Raw genomic sequence first — 6,899 nt, forward strand, 5'->3', positions numbered from 1 at the left:
CCAGAAAAGCCCAGGAGCCTCTACAGGCCAAGCCACAGCCCTTCATCAGGGACCTTGAACACCTTCCGTGAGCTCCTACCAGCGGAGAATGGGGAGTTGCCAACTTGGGGGGGGATACTTTGAAAGTGACAGCCCACTGACTACCTGAGAGGAATTTCCAGCTACTTCAGATTGGCCCAGTGCTGATGCTATTTTAGGGAGTAACCAGTGTGTCCCTAATGCCACTTGTTTCTCCTGTGATAGTGTAATAGGGACCCTAAAAAAAAAAACAAAATGTGACCCAGGGATGGTAACTCATGCCTTTAAACCCAGCACTCAGGAGGTGAGGTTGGAGGATCACAGTGAGTTCAAGTGCATCCTGGGGTACAGAGTTCCAGGTTATCCTGGGTTAGAGTGAGACCCTTCCCCCAAAAAGAAAAAAAAAAGGCTCTTTCTCTCTGCCTCTTTCTCTCTCGAATAAATAAATTAATTAAATATATTTTTAAAAGAAAGAAAAGAGCTGGGCATGGTGGCGCATGCCTTTAACCCCAGCACCCAGGAGGCAGAGGTATGAGGATTACCATGAGTTCAAGGCCACCCTGAGACTCCATAGTGTATTCCAGGTCAGCCTAGGCTAGAGTGAGACCCTACCTGGAAAAAAAAAAAGAAAAAAAGGGATGGAGAGATGGCTTAGAGGTTAAGGCCCTTGCCTGAGAAGCCTAAGGACCCAGGTTCAATTCTCCAGGTCCCACATAAGCCAGATGCACACAGTGGCACATGCATCTAGAGTTTATTTGTAGTGGCTAGAGGCCCTGGCATGTCCATTCATTTCTCTCTGTCTCTCTCTCAAAAATAAATAATAAAAAAGAAACAAATTGGAGGGCCAGGGCTGTAACTTTGCAGAGTATTGACAAGCATGTACAAAGCCCTGCGTTCTATCCCCAGCACCACATAAACCAGGTGCGGTAGTATATAACTGTAATCCCAGCATGGAGGAGGTAGTGGCAGGAAGGTCAGTTGCTCAAGGCCATCCTTGCCTATATAACAAGGTTGAGATCAGTGTGGGATATGTAAGACCCTGTCTCAAAAAAAAAAGAAAGAAAGAAAGAAAGAAAGAAAGAAAGAAAGAAAGAAAGAAAGAAAGAAAGAGAAAGGAAAGGAAAGGAAAGGAAAGGAAAGGAAAGGAAAAGAAAAGAAAAGAAAAGAAAAGAAAAGAAAAGAAAAGAAAAGAAAAGAAAAGAAAAGAAAAGAAAAGAAAAGAAAAGAAAAAAGAATTTCTCCAGGATATCACTGGCTTGGGGTGAAAAGAACCTGAACTTCTTACTGTCTCTTGGGAAAGACAAGATCTTGATAATTTATCTCACAGCAAAACACACAGATGCATATTTCAGTTTTACTACAGGCAAGCCAGAGAGAAACAGATTTTTTTTTTCCTCTCCTGAAGTCTGGTCAAAACTGTAAATGGCTGGGTGTGGTGGCACACACTTTAAATCCCAGCACTTGGAGGCAGAGGTAGGAGGATTGATGGAAGTGAGTTCGAGGTCACTCTGAGACTACATAGTGAATTCCAGGTCAGTCTGGGCTAGAGCAAGACCCTACCTCAAAACAAAACAAAACAAAAAAAAACCTAAATAAACCCATTTCCTTTTACTAATTTCTGTCTCCCCGTTTTTCTGTAAAATGGCAAATTGTGGACCTAAGATCCAGGTAACCCTAACTTTTGTGTAGTAGAGCCATACAGCGTTCTAGTACAATGCTCCAAGAGGTCACACCCGCCTCCCCAAAACAAGTTTCTAGAAATGCCCCTCACTGAGGGCAGAAACTAAAGAAAAGTGATTTTCAGCAGCTGGCCGGCCGCAGCAAGTGGCCCCAGCAGGTCCCAGGCAGCCTTTGTCATGTCAGTGACAGCCAGTGGAGTGGAAAGCTCTCTGCTTTCCGTGCAGCAGAGCACGTTCCTGTGTCAGCAGTGTTAGTCAGATTGCCCAGAACTGGAAGGAAGACTGCTATGTTATTCATAGGCCACACCCTGTCCCCTCCCCAGCTCAAAGCGGCTCACAGGTCAGTCACAAGCTCAGTGCCCGAGGAGCTGCTGGTAGTCTGGAGAGGCATGAAATCCCTTCAGCTCGTGACTGGCTCCGCGTTAGAATCCTTGGAAGTGAAGAGAGACTTGTGATGAAGGATGCATATCTGAATTTGAAGGGGAAGGTTCAGAGACTGCTCCAGGCAGCTCGTCATCGCCAAAGGAACTGAGAAAACGCAATAGTCTCAGGAAACATTTATGAAATGTAGGCAGATACAAGGTGGGTACTGATGGCTGCCTTGTGCTTCTGGGTATTAACCTTTGGGATACATCCCAGCAAGACAGGGCATTTCTAAGGCAGGGTGATTTGGAACTGTCCTGTTTGAGAAAGCCAGAAGCACCTGGTTTGGTGCCCTGGGTGGAGCTGCATGCTGAAAGCTTAGAGAGTTAAGGAGGCCCTGCTGAGCTCAGCCAGCTGTGTACTTCAGGAGAACAAAGAGGCCCTGCCAATGGCAAGAGTTACATGTAAATTTAAAAAGGCATCATAATGGATGGTTCTTAGCAAGTTCTACCTTCTCTCACTCCTTACCAAGTAACATTCAACACACTGCAGATACCTTCTTTTCAAAATATTTACTAGAGACAGTGAATGAACGTACCAACCAGGGCCTTCTTCCACTACATACAAACTCCGGACACGTGACAATTTGTGTATCTGGCTTGGGAGGCAGTGGGGAACTGAACCTGGGCTATCAGGCTTTGCAAACAAGTGCCTTTAACTAACACCGAGCCATCTCCTCAGCCCAGAAGATACCGTTTCTAGTGCGGCATTCTTTTAAGGCAGATTCAGAGAAGAGGGGAAGCGGCATTTTGTGGGGATGAAGATAGACCATGAAGGCGAAGGGGAGTTAAGTGGGCAGTGAGGAGGGGGACCTAGTGGACACCAAGCCGGCCAGCTTCTGCAGGGCCCCAGTTCAACGTCTGATGCAGCCATCCAATCAGGTTCCCTACTTTGGAGCCAGCCCCGAGCTCAGACCGACCCTCACCCGAGTCTGAGGGTAAAGCCCACCACATTAAGATTACATATAGGTCCTTACCAGGTTGGACAAGCCCTATCTGTTAGCTGCTCACTTCTCCTGAACTTCTGGGTTCCTGTCCAGGTAAGCCTCTCCCTCTCGGCCACCTCTCCCCCCCGTTAGGCTCTCTACCCCCCCCCACCTTACCCTTGCTCGGTTGGTCGTGGACCCTCCTCCTCCCTCACATAGTCCTGAATAAAACTGTAATGGCTTGGGCTGGAGAGATGGCTTAGCGGTTAAGCGCCTGCCTGTGAAGCCTAAGGACCCCGGTTCGAGGCTCGATTACCCAGGTCCCACGTTAGCCAGATGCACAAGGGGGCGCACGCGTCTGGAGTTCGTTTGCAGAGGCTGGAAGCCCTGGCGCGCCCATTCTCTCTCTCTCTCCCTCTATCTGTCTTTCTCTCTGTGTCTGTCGCTCTCAAATAAATAAATAATTAATTTTAAAAAAAGTAATGGCTCACAAGTTATTCTCTCAGTCTTGTTTTATCCAATTCTTTGGTAAAACAGACACAAACTCAGGGTTTGGAGTTTAAGAATTGTAAAGTTTGGGAATGACCAAGACCACACAAACCACTCTGAGGCAAAGATGAAAGCTTTTAGTCGGGAAAAGCGCCAGCTGCCGGCCGACTCACAAGGGAGGAGCACAGCGAGCGGCGTGTGCAGGTAGCGGGCTCTATACGGCTTTTGCAGTTGGGGGAAGGTGAGGAAGGGGGAAAAAGTTCCTTAAGGGTGTGACCCTAGAACAGTGACCATATGACTTATGAGGTTACGGGGCAGGAAGCCATGACCTGGGGCATTGCTAGGCAAGGAGGGCATAAGGACTGGGCGGCTTCTTGAGGAACGTGGATAATCCGCTTCCTTATGCCTCTGCCTCCAACCATTCTGACCTTGGTGACTCCATCTTGGGAGCCCGTCCCAACCTAACATTCTAGCCTTTTGTTAACGATAAGAAACGAAGGTTAATTTTTCTTCTGTAATAGTTTCATGCTGAGCATAGGGGCTATGAGTTATTATGGGACAGGCTGGATAACGCGGTCGATGGGTCTCCCTTCGGGGCTGGGGATGAGGAGGCAGGCCCATGGTGGCTAGAGGCGACAGATGGTTAGATTGACCGTGAGCACCCTCTGACAGTGCCAGTGTAGCATGCTGTTAGACCGGGTGCTGAGCGAAGTCCCAGCCCTCGATTGAGCTGGCTTTGGGGCCGTCGCTGGCGACATCTGTTACAGAGAAGGTGAGGGAGACGGGCTCTGCGCACCGTGAGAGGGCAGGAGGAAGAATCAGGAGCTTGTTATTCTTGTCAACAGCTCCAACCTCAAAACGCCAGGCAGGAAAGGAGGGGTGAACGCTCAGCGGCGAGGGATAGAGGGCGGGGGAAAGAGAGGAGGCAGGGAGGCGCCAGTGTCGTCAAGAGGAACGTTCTGGGATCTGGGGAAAACTAGGAACACACGAGAGTTTAAGTTTGAGGGCCTGCTAGTAACGGGGGTTCCCGTAGCCGAGAGGAAGCCTTTCTCCTTCCAGAGAGCAGCATGCTGATGTAGAATATGGAAAGCCTATTTGGAGTCAGTGCAGATGTAACTGTCTTGCCTTGTGCCAAGGTCAGGGCTCTAGTGAGAGCTACCAGCTCATTCTTTTGGGATGTACGTGCCCCTTAGGCAATGGGCCAGTCTCTGTTATCTGGTCATCTGAGACAATAGCATACCCCGCTATCCGAGAGCCCTGTGAGTTAGTAGAGGAGCTGCCATCTATATGCCAGGTGTGATCAGGGCTGGGGAGAGGAGATAGAGACTTTAGGATTGTGATAGGCGAGTTCCTCCAGGCTCTCGAAGCAGGAGTGTGTAAGTCGCTTGGGTAGAGGCAGGAGGGTAAAGGGGTTACGTGGAGGACAAAAGTCAAGTGTGATATCGGGGTTCTCAAGGAAAGTGATGTGAAAGAGTTGAATTTTAGGTGGGGTCAGAATAGACAGGAAAGAGTTGGAGAGCAGATCTTAAAGTCTGAGGGGGAAGAGGACAGTGAGTTGTCACCCAAAAGTGAATTTCTGTGCCTCTTGGTCCTGAAGAGCAGCTGCAGCAAGCACACAGGCAAGGTTGCCATCCTGGACAGAGGTTCCTGGCTGTTTAGAAAGATGAGCTACAGGGGCAAAGGATGGGCCCAGGACTCCCGATGTCATACCCCCTTTTCTGTGGAATAAAGAAGAAAAGGCTGCAGAGGGTCTGCAAGTGCAAAGGCTGGAGTTTTCAAAAGGGCATCGCATAGGCAGAAGGCAGCATCTGTCTCTGACTTCGGGTCTGGGGGTTCATGAGGGTCTCCCTTCACTTTGTCTTAAAGGGACTTTACCAGGAGGACAAAGTTTGGGATCCACTTTTTGTTTTGTTTTGTTTTGTTTTTCGAGGTAAGGTTTCACTCTAGCCCAGGCTGACCTGGAATTCACTATGTAGTCTCAGGGTGACCTCGAACTCACAGTGATCCACCTACCTCTGCCTCCTGAGTGCTTGGATTCAAGGCATGCGCCACCACTCCTGGCTTTGGATCCACATCCTAAGGAACCCAGCAAAGCCAAGAACAGAGAGGATTTCTTCCTTAGAAGTAGGTGGGGAGAGTGAGCAAAGACACTATTTGCAGTCTAGGCTTTGTTGTTGTGAGGTGAGGGTAAGGAGAAAGCCCAGGTACTTAACTTGGGTTAAAGAGAGTCAAGTTTTTTTTTGTTGCGGGGGGCGGGGGGACTCAGTATCTGTTAGATCTGAGAAGGTTAAGAAGTTTATTGGTATGTAGTTTAGATATAGAAAGAGAAGGTGAGCAGTGCAAATCATCTACATATTGTAAAAGTGTGCTGGGAGACATATCCGGGGACAAAAGGTCAGCGTGGAGAACGTGACCAAAAAAGTGGGGCTGTCTCTAAAACCCTGGGAAGGACAGTCCAGGTGAGCTGAGAGGCAGGAAGAGTGTCGGGGTCCCAGGTGAAGGCAGAAAGATCTCAGGAATCGGGGTGAAGGGGAATGGAGAAGAAGGCATCTTTGAGGCCAATAACTGAAAATTGAGTCACGGAGGAGGGGATGTGAGAGGGGAGAGTATGGGGTTGGGGACTACTGGGTGACTGGGCATCACAGTGGCATTGGCCAGGCACAATTCTTGGACTAAGCAGCAGGTCCCATCAGGTTTGATAAGAGGCGAGATTGGAGTATTGCAAGGGGAATGTGTGGGGCGAAGGAGGCCAGATTGGAGCAAGTGAGAAATACTAGGTTTGAGTCCTTGGCCATGTTTAAGTGAGATTGGGTACTGAGGACGGCAGGGAAAGGACACGGGGTCTTTGAGTCTGATGGGGACAGGCTTGTGGTGAGAGGCTAGTGCCAGTGAGGACGTGCCCACACCCTGGGTCAACCTCAGAGACAGGAAGGGGGAAACTTGGATCCTGTGTAAGAGAGGAGGATGGCGTGAGGAGGAAGACACAGAGTGTGAGCAGTAAGTCAGAGAGAAAGACAGAGTTTCTATATAAGATCTCGACCCAGAAGAGGAACAGGACAAGAGGGTATTGCGAGAAATGAATGGGAGAGGGGAGTGTCCTGGACCACACAGGTTCAGGGGGGGATGTGTGGGGAGTGGGATAGGCCATCCATACCCAACACAGAGATCTGCGAGGGAAAAACCTTACCAGACTAGAAGAGCAGGACTGACCAACCAGCTCTCTGTATCTACAACAAATGAGACAGGCCTTCCTGCCAGCTGGACCGTGACCCTGGGCTACTCTTCTGTGATATGGAGAGTGTTGGTGGGGGCCGAGGTCCCAAAGCACCATCGATCTCCAGCTGCCAGGCCAGAAGATCAGCAAT

The sequence above is a fragment of the Jaculus jaculus genome, chromosome 16 (assembly GCF_020740685.1).
Source record: "Jaculus jaculus isolate mJacJac1 chromosome 16, mJacJac1.mat.Y.cur, whole genome shotgun sequence".
NCBI lineage: Eukaryota > Metazoa > Chordata > Mammalia > Rodentia > Dipodidae > Jaculus > Jaculus jaculus.